The sequence below is a fragment of the Mirounga leonina genome, unplaced genomic scaffold (genome assembly GCF_011800145.1).
Source record: "Mirounga leonina isolate KUSES-001 unplaced genomic scaffold, KU_Mleo_1.0 Mir_151, whole genome shotgun sequence".
Taxonomy (NCBI): domain Eukaryota; kingdom Metazoa; phylum Chordata; class Mammalia; order Carnivora; family Phocidae; genus Mirounga; species Mirounga leonina.
The window spans coordinates 14,199,624-14,210,339 of NW_023270377.1; positions in this window are offsets into that span (position 1 = coordinate 14,199,624).

Sequence of the window (10,716 nt, forward strand, 5' to 3'; positions counted from 1 at the left end):
TGTTTTGCTTGTTTCTTGCAAAGAGGCTGAAGAGAAGGAGCCTGACAGTAGCAAAACTCTGGGAACTTGTCCAGGTATAAAGGCAATAGCCTTTTAAATATTTGCTTCAATATGGAATTACTTGGTTCGGATGGATATTTTTAATCACTGTTTCCAGAGACAATATCAATGGTTCTAGTCATGCTTCCTGTATAAGGATACTGATTGTTATAGCCACAGAGGCACCATACATAAATGTTTCTGGAATGAGGACAGATATAAACAAACCAAAAGACCAAGGAGTATATAGTTTTCTTGATTGTTGCACTCACTCTACATATAGTTTCCATTACTCCCTTCAAAATTATATTCACAGAAATTACAAATGCCTTCCATTTGAACATATTTATTTAATTCCTATTAGTTCAGGATAGCAAGCTAAATAAAAAAGTAGCATCGTGGAGCCTATTGATAACTGTAATCAAATTTGGCCCCAATAGTAACTCCTTAGAAAGTTAAACAGTAATTGAACCAATTGAAATAATGAGCCATCTTCCTCTGATTAGTAGATGTTAAGGAAAGAAAAGAGAGCTGACAAAAACAGTGATTATATTGGCTTTAGATTAGGTTGGTGCTCTAATCCTTTACCCAAATCAAATCTATTGACCAACCTGTACTTTCTTTAAAAATCACAGCGTGAAATAAAGACAAGACATGAGTCACAGTCTTGTGTGGTGCTGAACAAACTGGCTTAAGTCACGATTCATGAGACTTTAGCTTTGGGAATTGCAAACTCTTTTCTTCTTTTCAAAAGTTAAAGAGAAAGAAATGGATTCTTAATTCTGATTCTAAGGAACAATAGTGATTTTATATTATGTTGCTCCTTTATATTCTGATTTATATTAAATAAATGATTAAATTTTATATCCTATTTACTTTAAATCTAAAGGAGATAATTTTCTAGTAGTTCTAGCCCTGAGCCAGAAATTAAAAGTTCAGAAAGACTTACTTATTTGATTTTTAAAATAACTGCCTTTCTTGAAAAGCCTAGGGATACAAGTGCTAAGGCATCATTAAGTATAAAAAATATTTAGGCCAAGAGATGACAGTAGTAATACAAAGAAGAAACCAGGACAGTTGAAAAACAGCACTCAGATAATGATGCCTCATTAGTACATTGAAACAGTCAGATTTTTAAATAATGGTCTAAAACAGAAACTAGGCCACTTGGTTCACATTGGGGCAAGAGTTATAAAGACAAGGATCTTCCATAGACAAATGTTTTCGGGGCAAAAATCTTGGCTTTATCTCTTTGTATTGTAAACAAAAAAATGGATGGCACAGTGCCACAATAAGAGAAAAATTTGATTTCTGAGGCTGCCAGCATTACAACTGAAGTAAGGTTTAAATAAAATCAACAACTGCATTGCATGTATGGAGAGAGCTTTTGACATTCTTTGACTGACTGCCCAATATCAAATTCTGATAGTATTGCAATTTCTCCCTGGAGAGTTACCTCTCCCTCATTCTGTGTCTTTTGGTGGGAGAATAATTCCTTCTTCATGCCTTCAGCTATAGAGAGGTCTGTACGAGCAGTCCTCTCCTCCTCCTTGTGTTTCAATGAAGTAGGTGAATGACTTAACATTGACTGGGTGCTTTCTTCCAAGACTTCAAATCTTGATGGTGTGAACCAAGGGCAGAAAAAATGGTTGGATAGAACTATTTATGGTGGCAACTATGGAGAAATTGTCAGACAGATTTTTCTATGAGACATTTGTATGTTTCCAGGTCTTAGCCCTTTTGTGTTCCATTACAATCTGGTTCTTCTATTTTCTTCAATTTTGTGAGACTCTGAATTTCCCAATCACTTCCCTTTGCTTAAGAGTCCATTTCTGTTTCTTGTACTGTGAAACCACAACTGTTCCAATGTGGAACTTAAATATAGCTAAATTGTAAGGTTAAGCCAAATGTTTCCTTGCAGAGTAGGGGTTATTGCATTTTGGAAACTCATGGAGATATTTTAAGAATGAAAGTACTTTGAGGGGTGCCTGGGTGGCTCAGTCGGTTAAGCGTCTGCCTTCAGCTCAGGTCCTGATCCCAGAGTCCTGGGATTGAGCCCCACATAAGGCTCCTTGCTCAGCTGGGAGCCTGCTTCTCCCTCTCCCTCTGCCTGCCGCTCCCCCTGCTTGTGCTCTCTCTCTGTCAAATAAATAAATAAAATATTTAAAAAAAAAAAGAATGAAAGTACTTTGAAAGGGGATACATATTATTAGTATTCATATACCTTTGATGCCTGATAACACTTCTTATCAGGGGATGAATTGTTCCTGAAAAATTTAAGATCTCCTGACATACTATATAGCCTAGCCTGTACAGGATTGAGAATAGAAACCTACCTTTATACCCCAAGAAGTTTATAGAAGAGCATTGTGGTCTTGATTTTATTGTTAGGTAGGAGCTCTTACCCATCCTTTCCACACCTCTTTATTTAAACATCTACATAAAAGTAGCCGAAGATGAGCAGAATGAATCAATACTATACATCCAAAATTGGCAAAAGTCAAGAAATCATGCAGCTCAGCCAATTTCCTGACATTATATTCCTCCTATAACACCTGATCAGTTGTGCTGTTGATTAAACACCGTTAGTTATTGAGTGCTCGTTACCTCACGAAGACAGTTGCACTTATTAGAATCTTTCTTTTGACTTTGAGTCCAAATATATTTCCCTTTACATTGTATGTATTTTTTGATTATAAAATTGATCTATAAAGAGACAAAAAAATAGCTTACTTCAAATATTTGCCCACAATCCTTTAAATCATTTTTTTCTTTCTATATGTGTACTACTAATTAAAGATTAAAAATGGGGCAGCATGAATGATATACAAAAACTCCTAAGGAAGCCATTGAAACATGATTAAAATGAATAAAAAGTTCAACAAGGTTGTAGGACATAAGATCAATATGCAAAATCAGTTGTATTTCTATTAGCAGCAGTGAACAATCCAAAAATTAAACAAAGAAAACATTTCCATTTATAATATCATTAAAAATTTTGGGCGCCTGGGTGGCTCAGTTGGTTAAGCGACTGCCTTCGGCTCAGGTCATGATCCTGGAGTCCCTGGATCGAGTCCCGCATCGGGCTCCCTGCTCAGCAGGGAGCCTGCTTCTCCCTCTGACTCTCCCCCTCTCCTGTGCTCTCTCTCTCATTCTCTCTGTCTCAAATAAATAAATAAATAAATAAAATCTTTAAAAAAAATTTTTTTTAAATACTGAGGATAAACGTAAGAAAAGAAAGCAAAAATTGTACACTGAAAATTACAAAAGATTGTTGAAATAAATGAAAAAATACCTAAGTATGTCTATGTAGTCTTTTGCCATCTCAGTTTCATGGGTCAGAAGACTTACTGCTGTAGAGATGACAATATACCCCAAACCGATCTACAGATTCAACACAATCATAATCAAACTGTTAGCTGTTTTTTTTTTAATAGAAATTGACAAGCTGATCCCAAAATTCATTTAGAAATGCAAGGGAAGGTAGATAGCCACAACAATATTGAAAAAGAAGATCAAAATTGGAAGACTCATACTTTCTGATATAAAAATGTACTATAAAGCTGCAGTAATCAAGATAGCGTGGTAATGGCATAAGGATGGACATATAAATCAATGAAATAAAACTGGGAGTCCAGAAATAACGGGTTATTGCACCCCTTACCTTTATGGTCAATTGATTTTCAACAAGAGTGCCAAGACAATTGAATGGGGAAAAGAAAATCTTTTTAACGAACAGTGCTCATATAAATGATTATCCACATGCAAAAGAATGAAGTTGGACTCCCACCTTATACCACACAAAAAAATTCACTAAAAATGGCCCATAGACCTACATATAAAATTTTAAAGTAGAAAAGTTTTAGAAGAAAGCATATAATTAGACCTTTTTACCTTTTATTAGGCAATGGTTCCTTAAATGTGAGACCAAAAGCATGTGGGAAAAAAGCAAAAATAAATATACTGGACATCATCAAAATTAAAATTTTTGTGCTAGAAATGATAGCATCGAGAAAATGAAAAGACAACTATTCAATGGAGGAAAATATTTACAAATCATACAGCTGATAATAAACTTATATCCAGAATCCTTAAAGAACTCTTACAACTCAACCTTAAAAGCACAAATAATCCAATTTCAAAAATGGGAAAAGGATTTGAATGTCCATGTCTCCAAATAAGTTATACAAATGGCCAATAAGCACATGAAAAGTGCTTATAAGCCATTAGGGAAATATAAATCAAAACCATAGTGAGATACCACTTCACACCCACTAAGATAGCAATTATCAAAAAGATGGATAATAACAAACATTAGAGAGAATGACTAGAAATTGGGACCCTCATATATTGCCTACGGGAGTGTAAATTGGTGGAACTGCTTTGAAGAACAGTTTAACAGGTCCTTCAAATCTTAACCATAAAATTATAATATGATTTAACAATTCTGTTCCTAGATGGGTATCCAAGAGAAATATAAACATATGTCCACACAAAAACTAGTCCACAAATGATGATAGTGGCATTATTTGTAATAGCTAAAAAGTGAAACAACCCAATGTCTATCAACTGACAAATAGATAAATGTCATATATTCATATGGTGACATATTGTTTGGTCATAAGAAGGAATGAAGATATTTGCACTTCAACGTTCACAGTAGCGTTATTCATTATAGCCAAAAGGGTGGAAACAACCCAAATGTCCATCAAGAGAAGAATGGATAAACAAAGCATGGTATATATATTCAATGGAATATTATTCAGTCTTAAAAAGAAATAAAAGTCTGACACATACTACAACATGGATGAACCTTGAAAACATTATGCTAAGTGCAATAAGCCAGACACAAAAGACCACATAGTGTATGATTCTATTTATCTGAATTGTCCAAAATAACTAACTCTATGGAGATAGAAAGTAGATTAGTGTTTTTCTGGAGGAGTTGGGAGGGAAATGGGGAGTGGCTGCTAATGGGTATGGGTTTTCTTTTCATAGCAATGAAAATATTCCAAGATTTGATACTGGGGTTGTGCAACTCTGTGAATATACCAAAAACCATTGAGTTGTATACTTTGAATGTGTGCATTTTATGGTATGTAAATTGTATCTCCATAAAGCTATTTAAAAATGTATTAAAAACAAACAAATAAGGCAAGACTAAGAACAGATTGTTGGATATAGAAAAGGATAAATATAGAAAAGGAGTATCTCCATCACCCTGCGTGATTCTTTTGCAGCATTTACCATATTGTGTAATTATTGTGCTTGTTTTCATATAATTGCCTGTCTTTTTTGCTAGCCTCTGAATTTCTTGAGGGTGAAGATTACTTCTGCCCTGTTTACCATTGTATTCTCAGCACTAAATACAGTGACTGGCGCTTACAGATATCTAATAAAGATTTATTATTGTTGGTAACCCGACTGAAACTTACTTCTAAGCTGAAACTACTCCATTAAACAAGTCATACAGTAATGTTTTCCAAATGGTTAAGAATCCAATTTGCCAATCTAAACTTTTCTGTGTTGCTCATGAAAATATTTTGAGAGACCACATCAACAGCCATGCAGAAATCTAGTTACTTCCTATCTGCACTGCAACATTAATAAAGTGGAATGAGCTGACTTGGCATAATGTTCTCAGTGAGCCTGAAACAACATAAAAGTTTCACATGAATGAGTTTATTAAGAGTTTAATAGGCTAAGAGTGCATTGGAAAAAAAAATTGCACATAATTCCTATGCTAGTAATTTCCATAGCATTGATACCCTAATAATGATAATACTATCTTTTTAAAAAATATTTATTTATTTATTTATTTATTTATTTATTTATTTATTTATTTATTTATATTTTAGTGAGAGAGAGTGCAAGCAGTGAGAGGGGCAGGGGGAGAGAGAGAGAATTTCAAGCAGACTGCCCACTGAATGCATAGCCTCACGTGGGGTTTGATCCCATGACCTTGAGATCATGACCTGAGCCAAAACCAAGAGTTGGACACTTAAGTGACTGAGCCACCCAGGTGCCCCAATGATAATATTATCTTAAATGTACACAGTATTCTTCTGTTTACAAGGATTTTTCACATGTATCTTCATTTGGTCAATAGTCAAGTGAATATAAGCCCATCTAGAAATCTAGACAACAGTGTGTGGCTTTCCTGCTAAAAAAGATTCTAAAGATTCTTATCACTGTGTATAAGAAAAGGACAATGCTATCTAACGTCAGTAAAAGAACCTGTAGTAAGTGCCTATTTTTTAAACTTCTCAGGGATACTATAGACTCCGGAGGGAAATTCCATGCTTCGTTCATACAGAAACATCCTTTTTGCTGTCTTATACTTTAATGGCTTCTGTGTATGAATTAATTGAACAATGATTCTCTTTTAGCCAAGTCAGTCATTAAAATTTTCTCCTTATATTTAATATTAATATAAATAATAATTAGTAAACAGGGGTGAGAAATGGAGAGGAAGTAGACACTAAAGCAGAGATAAAATTTTTTTCTCTGCTATCTTCATTGGGAGAAAATTAATCAAACTCGAGACAGAACTGGAATGTATCCCATCTCTTAATGAGAAGAAACTTTTGTGTTCTGCTTTAGAAACTTGTTGATAACTCAATTTTCAGGCATGTCATTGCTTTTACAATTGGTACAAATATTACAATATTGCCATTTGGAATAAATAAGCACGTGAAATGATTAATTGACCCCAACTCTTAAGTGTAAAGGAACAAATGTTGCTTATTCTCAACACCACTTGATTGACTTGGCAAATGTTTCTATGCCCAATGGCTTAACCGGTATAGATGTGTTAGTAAGAAGCTCCACAGAAACCTCCACATTGTCTTAAAACAATAAAGGTTTACTAAATTATTCACTTCTATATAAATAAATGTTCAAGATCTATAGCTGAAACAGGTTTCATACTGGTTCCCTCATAATTATTTCAGAAACTAAGCAAGTGCTTTGAATTTCTTGGAAAGTAAAAGTGGAGGTCAGAATCAGATCTCTTCTGCAGTGTGTTGTTTAGATGGTAACTTGACTTGTGTTTGGGAAAAAAGAGATAAGAAGAGTTAGATTTCTTCTTGATCATAAACCTAAGCAGTATAAAGAATACAGCTTTAATTCAACCTAGATCTTCTCCAAACACATAATAGTCAGGTTTCCCCTTGCTCCCCTTGCTGAATGACTATGGTATGAACAGGAATCAAAAAAGTTCTTGCTGAACAGAATTATTGGTTGGGTAACATTTGTTGTTAAAAAATTTCAACAAAGCATTTTCTTTGCATTATTCCTGCAGATGTGAAAATTGCTTGGTTTTATAGAATGTTTCTTTCTTTGCATGGTATTTGACTATACTAGCCCTCCAACATTCTATTTCTCTTTCATGGTATTAATATCTTTTCATTTCTAGAGAAAATGTTATCAAGGATAAAATTACTTTAAGTTGCTCCATGACCTCCAAGTATTAAAAGGGATCTGATGATTTTAGGGCTTGTTTTTGGTATATTGTTGTTTCTTTTCCTGAGTTGGTTATTATATAGGACTTGGGACATTGTTCACTCTTTTCTTTCATAGCAAATAAAATAATGGCATAAGTTGTAGAAATGAACCCTGGATTTGCATTAGAAGGGCAGACCTTGAATTCTTTTTCTTTTTTTTAAGATTTTATTTTTTTATTTGACAGAGAGAGACACAGTGAGAGAGGGAACACAAGCAGGGGGAGTGGGAGAGGGAGAAGCAGGCTTCCCGCAGAGCAGGGAGCCTGATGTGGGGCTCCATCCCAGGACACCGGGATCATGACCTGAGCCAAAGGCATACGCCCAAAGATTCAACCACCCAGGCACTCCCAGACCTTGAATTCTACCTCTGGCACTTACTAATTGTGTGGACTTGAAAAATCCACTTTAATTCTCCGTGTTCTGGTTTCTTCATTTGGAGAGTGGAAATAGTCCCTTTGCCCTGCTTAAAAGAGAGGGGTGTTATTGGAACTCAAATGCAGTAATGAAAATTGAACGTCTGGAAACTAGAAAATGCAAACAAATATTCTATGACTTGATTGTTATGAACAGGTTACCTTTCAAAGATTCATTTTTCAGTTAGTTGTTTGGAACACAGAAGATATTATTCACTATGCAGGGAGATTTTTAAATTTACTCAGGTTGGGGAGCACCTGGAAGGCACGGTGCTTTTGCAAGACACCTTGAAATACTGACATTTAATTCCTTCATAGGAAATAGTAATATTTGACTAATGAGAAATATTAATTAAGTATATGTATGAAATTTCAAATCACAACAAAGAGCACATGTATCCATGAAAATAATTTTTCCATTTAAATATCATGTGTTCTTTGTCCAATCGTCACTGATGCCTTGCCATTTGCTAGGCTTAATTGCAGATAAGAAACAACGGTTGGCAAAGATGTAAGAAATATTAATTTCTTACATATATTCCAAGTATATGGATTCTACTCTGCCTCCCCTCCATCTCTTCATACCACTATAACTGAACTAAATTGTGAATCATCAGTATGTGGAAGAAGAGATTGAGAATCACCATAAAGGGTGATTCTGAACCCAAGTCAGCTTGTCTATTTAATCCATAATGTAGTTGTTCTACCAGTAGTAAAGGTATGAGTCATTTATAAACCCAGTGTTTTTAGATTAGAAAATGCTGTTTTTTGAAATGATGAAGAAGGTAAATTCTAATCATCTTTACAGGTGCTTTTAGGATTAAAGAAAAGCAGCTTATAAAGTTTTTCCTTACATAATAATGAAAAACACTGAGACTGAAAGCCCCAGGAAATCTTCTACTGTTACTCCTGTTAAAAAGAAATATTTTTACTAGTTCAGTGAACACTTGGTTAATGTACAAATTACAGTTTCTCTTCCCTTTTTGCCTACTACCTCATCTAACAGTTAAAATTGTGTAGTATTGCCCGAAACCTGTTGGCCATTTGGTTACATAATGCACTGAAATAGAAGAATCAGACTTAAAAACATGGCCATGATTTAGAACAATTTAATAATCTAGCTTCTGGGTGCCTGGGTGGCTCAGTCAGTTAAGTGTATTCCTTTGGTTCAGGTCATGATCCCAGGGTTCTGGGATTGAGTCCCACATTGGACTCCCTCTGCTCAGAGAGGAGTCTGCTTCTCCTTCTCCCTCTGCCTGCCACTCCCCCTGCTTGTGCTCTCTCTCTCTCTCAAATAAATAAATAAAATCTTTAAAAAAATAATCTGGCTTCTGTCTTCTATTGACACATACCAATTAATTATTAAATCATGAAAGCAAGAAGTTAAAATGGTTTCCCTGGGACTGTTTCAGTTTCCATGGCTTATGCATGAATATTTCATCAAGCTCTACCTTCTCTTCATGACACACACATCCATCATGGCACAAATGTAAAGTTTATAAAACTGGGTGCCAGGAGACTGAATTCTGATTCCAATACTGTCCAGTAGACAAGTAAGTCCCCTTCTGTGGACATTGACTTCCTCTTATTTAAAATAAGAGGATGAGATTTAGGGACTCTATCATACTGAGCCAGACCTATGCTCCATCTTACATAAGCATTGGGGCCCTGAACATGGAAGAGTTTAGCTCTCCTCCTATGTATTGTCCTCAAAGGCTGGGGTGCATCAAAATGTTCAATCTTCCCTAAATAATCTACAATCCATGTGTCATTCATGAATTTATCTAATCATAGAAGACACTAGGCGTCTGTGTCTCTCATATGAAATGATCAATTATACTGGGAATGTCAAATTTGCCAAAAAAAACCCCAGCTCTTCTCAGGTGGTACTGATAAGAGGGAGAACTATAAAGGTGGTATCCTAGTCATGGGCAAAGGTAGTCATGGGAACCTGTGCAGGTGAAGGATACAGGGTGTCATGTGTTGTCCTCTCCCCCATCAACCTATTTAGGAGCTGTCAGGAGTAAGACTGGCTCCTGTGATTTTTCTGCAGATGGAAATAGAAGGAAATTAAGAAAAGTAGATTTTTAAAATGTGAATGATGTGGTAAGAAGCTAAGTGTTAAAGCAAAGTGTTAAAACATTGAGTTATTGTTTGAAATTCTTCATGCATTCTCTATATTAGAATTACATATCCATGCCCTTTGCCATATGATTCTGCAGAACCACCCACTAGTGTGGTTGGAATCTATTTTCCCACCCAGTGACGTTGGACTGGATTTTGTGGCTGACTTTAACTAATAGAGTGTGAGTGGAAGTGACAGTGCCAGCTCCAGGTTGAGTCCTGAATTCTGTGATGTGTCACAAGAATATACCCCTCAGTGTCACTGGTCCAAGGAGAATGGAGAATCGTGTGTAGCAGATGTGAACCCAACCTCTAGTTTTTGATCAAATCCAAATGACCTAAAAGGCCAATCCAAAGCTGTACCAACCATTTCACAAATTCCTGAGCAAGAAAAAGAAATGCTTAAGGTCTATAAGCCCTGCATTTTAGGGTGGTTCGCTATTTAGACTTTTGTGGCCATAGCTAACCAAAGCACTTAGAAAACATTATTTAATGTGTTAGAAGATGAAATTAGCAATCAATAAATTAGGTAATAAGCCTACTCACCCTTCCTTTCTTTTTTCCTCCTTGTCTTCCTGAGCTCTCTCTTTTCCGTTCCTTCCTCCCTTCTCTCTCTCTTTCCTTTTCTTCTGCAA